A 10,000-nucleotide genomic window follows, 5' to 3' on the forward strand; every position below is an offset into this window, starting at 1 on the left:
ATATGTTGTATATTATATGTTATACTAATATATAATGTAGTATTTAATCATAATAATACACAATTGATTATATTTAATTATGTAATTAATTGTGTATTGTATATTATATATTGTAATATTTATAATTAATATAATATTGCTATTATATCAATTATATTAATTAAGTTGCTGTCAATATAGTAAATGATGTGATGTTAACATTGGTATAATAAATATAAGATTATTAATTTTGATAATAGTGATAGCAATAATAAATTTAGAAACCAAAAGTAAGGAAGAAGGGGGAGACTGGGCAGGAAGACAGGAAGAAAAAAGGAATCCCATGGGCCTCATCCTCTCCACCTGAGCACCCTTGAGTAGAATACACAACATTTCTCCCATGTTGTCAAATAAAGAACCTAGAAATAGTATAGGTGGTCAGCAAGACATTTTGTGAGCAAAAAATTAAGTTTTGTTTTACCTTGTTTTTTTTAAGGTAGCATACCTAATCATTCCCACTAGTCAACATTCTGGTTAAATGGCTGTATTTAATAATCATTTAAAACATAAGTTAGTATTGAAGCATACTATTTGTCTGGGTGTGGGGGTACACACCTATAGTCCCAGCACTTGGAAGATGGAGGCAGGAGGATTAGGACTTCGAGTTATCCTCTATACATGCTATTTGAGGCCAGCCTGAGATACCAGTGATCTTGTCTCGATAAACAACACCAAGATCCCTCCTCGGCGCCGTACACTAGGACAATTCTAGATGTGTTGAAGAGCGACTGATTCTGCGGCAACGCTAACGATAGCCTCCTTTACGTTGCCACTCTCGGCCACGAAGCCCAGGACCTGTGGCGGCTGGCTTTCTATCACTGTGATAAAGATCAAAACCAAAAGCAAGCTATGAGGTCCGTACGGATCCATGCCACCTGACAGTCCATCCTGCAGGGAAGTCTGGACAGAAACTCAAGGTAGGAACCTAGAGACAGGAAGTGAATCAGAAACCACGGAAGAAGGCCGCTTACTGGATTGCTCTCCAGACTCACCTTTCTTCTACTTCCCAAGACTTGCCCGAGGGATAGCACCTCCCACAGTGGCCTGGGCCCCCGCCCATCAATCATTAATCAAGAACAAATGCCCCACAGTCTTGCCTATGGGCCAGTCTCATGGAATCATTTTCCCAACTGAGACGACTCTTTCTCTGATGACCCTAGCTTAAGCCAAGCTGAAAAAACAAACAAACAAAAAACAACAACAACAACAAAACCTAACCTGTACAGCATCACAAACTAACTTTTACTTTGGGAACTACGTACACACATACACTAAAACATTTCATTTTGGAAACTGAACGAAGATTTTAACAGATTTTTTTCTTTTTAAATTCCTTTTAAAAACCTGCTCAGCATAGTTCTCTCAGGAAAACCTCACATAAGCTCAAGCCAAACATAGGACGCGGCGGGGCGGGGCCCACCACGCCAGCCCAGCTGTGGAGCAGTTCATAGTTGTTAGACGCTGGGAGAAGATGAGTGAGCTTTCTCTAAGAGTGTAGCCCCTGGTGAATCAAGACAGCTCCAGATCTGAGAGGACTTAGCACAAACTAATCTTAAAGAGTTTAAAATAAAAGAGACACAAAGTTGGAGGATGAATATAGTCAAAATACATTATATGAAACTCAAAACTCTCAAAGGGGGAAAAAAAAATCTCATCCAGGAATGTACCCATTCACTATTGGTGGCGAAGATGTGGAGAGATTATACACCCTGTTAGACTAAAATAAAGTATTTTCATTGAATTTCATTAAATTACACTCACAATATGGTGTAAGCAATCTCTCCTGTCTTTGCTCACTTCCTTGACCAAAATTTGGTCAGTCAACCTCCTAAATAACATTCCTAGCTCTAGAGTCTAAGAATTGCATGGTTCTGTTATAGAAATGCACCCAGGAAGGCTCTGCCTGTAACAGACAGCAGATCTGTTCCATTCCATTCCATTCCATGTGTGTAAGTGTGTAAGGAGGCATAGGTGTGTGTGTGTGTGTGTGTGTGTGTGTGTTCTGATTTTAATCATTCCACGGCCTTTTGTGTGGCGCGACGTGGTTCCCTACAGTACAGCATCTTATTGCACCTGTCATATAGATTCCTTAATCAGATGATGAAACATTATAGTGTCCAAATTACAATGACGCTTTCTGCTCTATTCCCAAATATGCAAATCTAAGTCTGGAATGAGCATTCATTCACCTGTACTAGTCAAGGTCCTCAGGTCTCCAAACAAGACTGGGTGTTCACAAACGGACTAGTAAGTTTCACCTGGCAGCTGGGGCCATCTCATATGACCACACGGCAATATTTAGTGAGCACACATAAGTGATACCCCAATAAAATGGGCCAGAGAGAGAGAGAGAGAGAGAGAGAGAGAGAGAGAGAGAGAGAGAGAAGTGGTAGGACTTACTTCTGTGCATTCTGCTATTTTTGTTTCAGACTCCACTCAATCTCAACTGGCTGTATCAAGCCCCCCCTGAACAACAGACACCAGCATACCTGTTGGGTTTTAGCAAAGTTTTCTTTAGCTGATCAGAAATTGATCAAGTGTGCCTCTGGAGTCCCGTCCCTTTTATGTTCTTCTCAGGGGGTTCCCGGGAAGAGCTAAAAGATATAAAACTAAAAGGCATGTGTGGGGATTCAGCCAGATTACACTTGTCAAAGGGGAAGGTGGGCTCTTGGGTAAGCTATTCTCTTAAATAGCTTGGCTCTCTATGACTTAGATTGGGGTGGGGTAGTTCATCCAACAAAAATCTCTTTACAGGCTCCTAGCTATTTGCCTTTATTGCTCCCTAGCCTGAGCCATGTCCAGGCAAATCTCAGCTGCTTCTTGCTCTCTATGAAATCAAACATTTGACTCTACACAATAGCACACGATGAAATATCCGCCGAAGCCCCGCCCCCAGTAGGCAGACATTATTATGCTTGAGACCAGTGGTGCTCTTTGAAGCTCATTGTAAAGGAAAGTATATTTGACTTTCTTTTCCTCCTTTTTCATTCTACCAATAGGCAACAGCTTACTTAACTAATCTATCAAACATGGTTTCCCTTCCTTCCTGGACAAACTCTGAAGTCATTTTCCATCTCAGAGCCTAAAGCTTATGGTCCATAAGCCAAGGTGACTAGTCCCTGCCCTGCCCTGCCCCACCCCCACCCTCACAGATTCAGGAGGCATCAAGCCAGATGTGAATAGGCCCCCCAGAGCTGTCAGCCCCATCTACACATCCCACATCATTACTCGGGCTTCCTGGGGGGTATTGCTGAGTGCCTTTTAACCAAACTGTCTGCAAATATGCAGAAGTTTTAGTTGTCAGTTAGCTTCCTGGTGAAACAAAGAGATGAGACTTCAAGATGGGGCTCAAGATGGCTTCCTGTCTTCGAACGCTTAGACTGTCACTTGTTCTCAGGCCACAATCTCTTCCTCCCCAGTCTTGATTCACCTTGAGAAAGCATTAGGATACAAGACCTCTCAGGTCCTCTGCTTTGTCTACAATGAGACTCACAGTGGGCTGGAAAGATGGCTCAGTGGTTAAGAGAACAGACTGCTCTTCCAGAGGTCCTGAGTTCAATTCCCAGCAACCACATGGTGGCTCACAACCATCTGTAATGGGGATCCGATGCCCTCTTCTGGTGTGTCTGAAGACAGTGACAGTGTACTCACATACATGAAATTAATAAATAAATCTTTAAAATGAAAAAAGGGGTGGGGGACCACTGCTCGGCCTTATAAAAAGAGAGAAAGAAGAATAATAAATCCAGTCCCCTCGTGTTGGCTTCTGACAAGTAACCCATACCTTAGACATCTGGAAGTATAAAAAAAGCTCCATCAGCAAGGTAGAGCTGAGAAAGATTCCTTAAGGCCCTTTCTTCCTTTGCTTACTGGTGTGACTTCCCTGTCCTTGTAGGATAGTAGTCTGGATTCTGGATACAGCATCCTGCAGTCAGTGATGCATGTCTGCATGACCTTCAAGGACAGTGACTACACAGTCTGAGTAAGTTGCTCCCATGTGTGTTCCGGTTACCCAGCACTTCTGCAGAAGGCAAAGCCCGAGCCTCTGGGCCACGAGGAAGATGAGCTTGTTTCTACCTTGAAGCAGCTTAGCCAGGAAGAGGTCACGGCACTAAAAAAAAAACAAAAAAGTGTAGTTATCACCACTCTCCATCTGCATCTGGTTTTGAGAGGATACAGTTATCCCTTCAAACCCAAGAGTCCTACATCTGTGGTTCCAACCAACTATGGATCAAAAACATTCAGGGGAGAAGAACCTGCATCCATGCTGAACATCTACAGGCTATTTTATCTTGTCAATTCCCAAACAATCCAGCTCGGCAGCTATTCATGCAGCAGTCACACTGTGCTAGATAGCCACCATCCACAAATGAGTTCAATGTGGAAAGATGGGTGCAGGGTCTCTGGTGATGCTGCACTACTTTATGTAAGGAATGTAAGCGGCCATTGATTTTAACATCTGCCAGAGTCCTGAAACCAAGCCCCTTAGATACCAAGGGACAACTATGGTAGACAAAATCCAGGCCCATTTCCCTGAATGTACACAACTGCATTCATTGCTGAATATTGGTTTGAGGTTAATAAATAGACCCAGGTTTCTAAGGCATTGGCCTTGAGGAGGAAAGCTCTACATAGAACACGACACATAAAATAGATCCCTTGCCAGGAAAGTTTACAGAATAATACATATATGGCCCAAAGCAAATGTTTTTTTTTTTTTCCCGGTATGGCATGCTTTTTGAGATCTTGCTTTTAATGGTATGACCCTTTGAAAATCCTCCAGAATGAAAGATGAATGGGAGGAAACTCATATGTGTAGAGGGAGTCACCTCAGGCCGCCTACAGATAATGTGACAAGCCCAGAGATTCGTGACAAGGGGAACCACGTGAAGGCGCCTTGCCAGCACAGCAACTGCAGCTGCTGCTGAAGATTGTCCCTTACACAGTCCTCTCTGATAGCCACTAAGCCCAGACAGCCGTCCAGCCTACAGCCCGCTTCCAGGCATCTGCCTTCCCTTCCCCAGAGGAGCCTACCCAGGCAGCCCCAGCTTTAGTAAGATTAAATTTGACTCTGTATTCCAAGTGGCCCACACCAACCAAATCCACATTGCCATGCTAAATATTTATCTCCTGATCAAATAAATTAACTATCATACTTGCTCAAAGAGTCAGACCCTTGAAAGAACTTTGTTCCAGCTCGGCCCTGACGGGCAGGCATCCTTGGCCTCTTCCATACCCATGTTAGAACTGCATCATACACAAAGCATGCGTTCACCAGTCTGAGTTGGTTCAGGCAGGATGAAGTCTCCGATATCAGCTCTCTAACCATTTCATTCCATCTATATGAACTGAGGTCAGTCCCATCAGGTGAGGATTATCTTAAATACTTGCCACAATCCGACCTCAGCAACCTGAAGGGAAACACTTTTCCACCCATGGCCTTAACTCTTGCTCAGTCACATGCTCTTGTTCAGGAGTACTTTGCAGAGCCGTTATTATAAATCTTATTACGTAGTAAATTCTACCTAGTTAAAGAATATGGTCACGGAGGGGAGAGAGGTCAGCTTGGAGTTTCGTTCTTGTTTGTTTGCTATCAGAGCATACTAGCCATAAGCTATCACACTTACCAAAAAGCTATTATTATTTTTAAGATTCTCAATTACTCCCACCTCCACAGCCTTTCTGCTTTGCAAGCACTCATATAACTATGTCCAAATGATCTTGTTTTAAAAAAATGGAACACAGCATCTACTGTACACTAAAGAGAAACAGTTCAGAGAGAAAAGGAACTAGGCTTGGGCCCAACTGGTACACACAGAGAGGTATAACCTGGCTGTGGAGGTGGGTGAACATTCATCAGAGGGATCCGAGAAAGCAGACACATCATAGGAATCAGTAGTAGCTAAATCAAAGGGTAGACATTAACTAGATGTTCAGCATTTGAAAGTTGTATCCTCATTTGATACAATAACCCAGTAAATTACGTACCACAGCTTCCATTGTCCACAGGAGGAAACCTGTCTTTGGGGTATTTAGTGCTAGGCCAAATGAGGTTCTGTTATTCACATGGGGAAGAGCCAGGATTCTAACCCCTGCACCATTGGCTCCAATACCAGGCTTTGCCCTACTTCCCGAGATGGTGTGCAGCCCAGGGAAGATTAAAAAATGGCAAGGCATATTGTAGGAACATCAGCTGAGTGTGGCCAGGAATGACAGGGAGGGAGAGAATCAGGACACTAGAGGATGAAGAGATGGAGGAGAAAGACCAAAGAAGGGCTCTGGGGTTGTGTTTTAAAATAAAGGAAGTGAGAGAAAGTCCAAGATTTTGGAGTCAGAACCAAGGGAGGCTGGAAATTACAAGAGATGATAACTGAACAAAAGTCATAATTGACAAAGATATGATGAGTTAGGAGCACAGAGAGAAAGCTAGAAAAAGTAAGGGACATTTCTTTCCCAGATAGGATGAGAAGAGTAAAGAAAGAAGTCGTCTATGTTTTAAAAGAAAAGCAAAACCCAAATCAAAGTGGCATGTTGGGATGGCTCCCACCTCTGTCTCAGCGATGAGGCGAGCAGGGTCAGCTAGGGCTGGAGCAGAGTGGAAAAGATTCAGAGCAGCTGTTGCTGGAACCCGATAGGGAGCTAAAAATGGAGTTGAGGGAAGATGCCTGCGGGCACTGGGAGAGTCGAGGCAGGAACACACAGGGGGTCCGGTTACTGCTGGGGGCCCAAGTCTCTTCAAGAGGTTTCAGCAGTTTAAGATGAGGGAGAGATGAAAGGGTTGTCCAAGGAGACTCAGTAAAAGGTCAAAGAGTAAGCCATGAGATGCTTTTTGAGGACTTTGCTAAATCACCTCACTGAGGAATCCAAATTCCAGGAACGGAGGAACAGATACAGCCAGCATGAATCCAAGGTGCCAAAAACCAGGAAGAAGCCATTGGGAGGCTGAATCAGAATGGGATCCATGGAAGGGCCCGGAGCTATGGCTGCAGAGGGTACTTCAGGGATGGAAATCTAGAAGGCAGAGCCTCCTACAAGCTGTACGGCCCAAGGGTGTGGCTAGGCACTGAATCACAGAGATGCGGAAGATGAGGAGGTCACCAAAGATGAAGAGTCTGAGGAAGTGACCAGATCTACTAGTCTGAAAGCAGAACAATATTATGGGTGGGAAGGGTGGCACAAGCCAAGGATAGGGCCATCTGCAAGCACACACAGAGGAAGTGACTGAATGGTCACACGACATGCATGGAAGAGGGGCTTCCCTTATGAAAACGGAAGCCAGCTTCATTTCTGGAGATTTGTAACCATTTCTCCATAGCCATGACAAGTTGGCTCCGGAGCAGTGAGATGCTATAAAAGTCCATGGAGGCCCAAGTCCCTCCGATGAGATGACTCAGTATCTGGATAGTCTCACTTGACACAGTCAACCTGATGGTGGATAGATGGCTCTGGAAACCTTCCACTGTGATCCTTTGTTCTCTCCCCCATAGCTCTGCAGAGGCAGCCATGATCCCTCCCACCTGAGAGGCATCTGGAGGCACTATGTTTAAAACGAAGTCCTCTCCTCCCCAGGAGTAGCATCTCTAGTCTTTTCACCTTCATCTCTTAAAGCCCTTGTTGGGGTTCCTTGGACACCCTGCCCATTCCCCTTGTCGCTGTCCCTCTTACATATGTGCTCCTGAACATCATAAATGGCAAACACAGAGAGTGCTGACATGTGACAGCCACATTTTAATTTGCCTAATTCTCACGGTGTATGGTAGTAGCACTCTTGTTCCCATTTCACATATGAAGAAACTGTGGTGGAGGATGGGGGAAAAAAACTGACCAGCAGCACAAAGTCAGGTGCAAGTAATCAGGATGCGCTCCTAACGCCCTGGCAGCCTTCATCCTAGGCAGTGTCAATCAGAGTCCTGAGGGAGTTTAAAGCACTCCTGAGCTTGGGACCCACCCTCAAAATTCTGATTCTATTGTGCCACCTGTCAGCTGCTCATTGGAGCTTTGAAAAGACATCTAAGGGACACTTCTGGGCAGAAAAGACTCTTATCAGCCGCAGGGTACTATGGTCAGTATCTGGTGGATTAGAGGGGTGTGAGGGAAAGTTCCAAGGTTCTCTAACAGACAATAACACCCCAGGCAGGCTCAGCCACCAGTGATAAGAGCAAGTTTCTCGGGAAGACTAAGTAAATAGCCGTTAAAGTAATGTGAGTTACGGGAGTTTCAAAGGTCCTCATTCTCAAAGGAAAGAAAAAAGAAATCATGAAGCTTTGTTCCTCTCAGGCACGTGGCTTCCTGGTCTTCCTCCTGACGAGGCTTTACTGATCATAAAGCCCACCTAGCCACAGAGCCATCTTCCTCAGATTAGTAACAGCCTCCATAGCAACCAGCATCATGACATCTCGGCCTCCTTCCAAAAACTGGAGGAAGATGATGAAGGACTTTGAGGCCCACGGTCTCCTGCTGATGCTGTATGTTAGTGCATCCCTGAGCTGCCAGCTCTGCAGGTTGAGGACAGGCTCTCTCCAGCTTCTGGCTTCTGCCCGAGGCGCTTACAGGTCAATTCCAGCTTTGGGGGTGGGGGGAGGTATCCAAACTTGAACTTTCCAGCTGTACTTCACTTCTCTGTCCCCCAAACCCCCACCCTTCACCCCCAGTACTTCCCATTGAGACTAACCTCAGGCTGCAGCTTTTAAGCATGAGGGCCAGCCAGAGCAGAATACTGTCCTAGCATGCATGTACCCCTGGGTGCCCTCCTCAGTACTGCACAAAGCTGCCCATATTGGTACATTGTTGTAGTCCTGGGTCTCAAAAAGGAAGCAGGAGGAGGATCAGAAGGGTAATATCCTCAGCTACATAGCTAAATTTGAGGCCAGCCTGGGCTACATAGAATTCTGTCAGAGATAGAAGGAGGGAAGGAGAGAGAACATTGATTGGGTGTTCCTTATGTAGCTGCTGGAAACATCTATGCCTTCCAGTCCATAAAACTTGCTCTTAGCAGTCTAGGACACAGTGCTAGGACACACACAGTATGAACATCTGAACCCAAACTACTTAACAGAATACATTGCCCTTTTCCTAACCACTCCTCACCCCCATCCCAGAGTCATCCCTCAAGCCAGCTCAGCCAACTATGGCAACCTGTACCCTGTAAAGAGAAACTACCCTCTTGACTGCACCTGCTGTGATGACTCTAGAATCCTGGCAGATGATGCCTCTCTCCAGCTGTCCATCAGATAGTTCCATAGCAACACCAGGCTGGGAGGAGGAGGAGGAGGGAAAGGGGGGTTAGGTGGGGTAGAGGTAGAAGGGGGCAGTTGAATGGGTTATTCTCAGATCTCTGGCTCTACAAAGTACATTTTAATATCACCCCAGCCAGAAAGTACAACCAATAACAAAGGCTACTCGTGCAAAAGAAAACTCAATTTACATTCTTGAAACATGCTTGATGGGGTAGGGGGAAAATCCAAAATCCAAACACTTTGACTGTGACCATGGTAGAACTGTTTTCCTTGCTGGCCTATTTCAGTAGAAGCCTGATGATGGCTGATACACAACGGCAGCAAGGAAAATGGATGCTGTTTCCTTCTGTAAGAGGCTCATTTTGCAGCAAGACTTGCTTAGAACATTTCCCATCTCCAGCTTCAGGAACCGCAGAAACAAACCAAAAACAAACAAACAAGTGACAAAAGCCAACTGCAAGAATTCAATCTGGAATGCCCCCACAGCCCATGTGTTGAAGTTTGGTCCTCAGCTTGACAGTACTAGGAGATAGCAGAGACTTTAAGAGGTGTAGCCTAGAGCAAGATGTGGTGGCAAATTCCTTTAATCCCAGCACTCCAGAGGCCAAAGGAGGCAGATATCCCTGAGTTCCAACACAGCTGGTCTACATAAGGAGGAGTTTTAGACTGGTCAGTGCTACCCTGTTTTTAAAACTTTAAAAATTAAAATAAATAAACAGTGAAAG

General features: G+C 44.9%; 2 long non-coding RNA genes across 2 annotated transcripts in view; one reads left to right on the top strand and one right to left on the bottom strand.

Moving 5' to 3' along the window:
- Nucleotides 1-5,204, top strand: part of LOC116081853 — a 19,134-nt gene extending 13,930 nt beyond the window's left edge. Inside the window, exons 2-3 of the long non-coding RNA XR_004115040.1 lie at nt 3,935-4,021; nt 4,823-5,204. This is a non-coding gene — a long non-coding RNA (uncharacterized LOC116081853). The remainder of the gene's footprint in view (nt 1-3,934; nt 4,022-4,822) is intronic.
- The window catches only part of LOC116081855, a 9,714-nt gene continuing 3,417 nt past the window's right edge, over nt 3,704-10,000 (bottom strand). The window contains exons 2-3 of the long non-coding RNA XR_004115041.1: nt 9,213-9,291; nt 3,704-4,150 (exon numbers count right to left, since the gene is read on the bottom strand). This is a non-coding gene — a long non-coding RNA (uncharacterized LOC116081855). The remainder of the gene's footprint in view (nt 4,151-9,212; nt 9,292-10,000) is intronic.

The sequence above is a fragment of the Mastomys coucha genome, unplaced genomic scaffold (assembly GCF_008632895.1).
Source record: "Mastomys coucha isolate ucsf_1 unplaced genomic scaffold, UCSF_Mcou_1 pScaffold7, whole genome shotgun sequence".
NCBI lineage: Eukaryota > Metazoa > Chordata > Mammalia > Rodentia > Muridae > Mastomys > Mastomys coucha.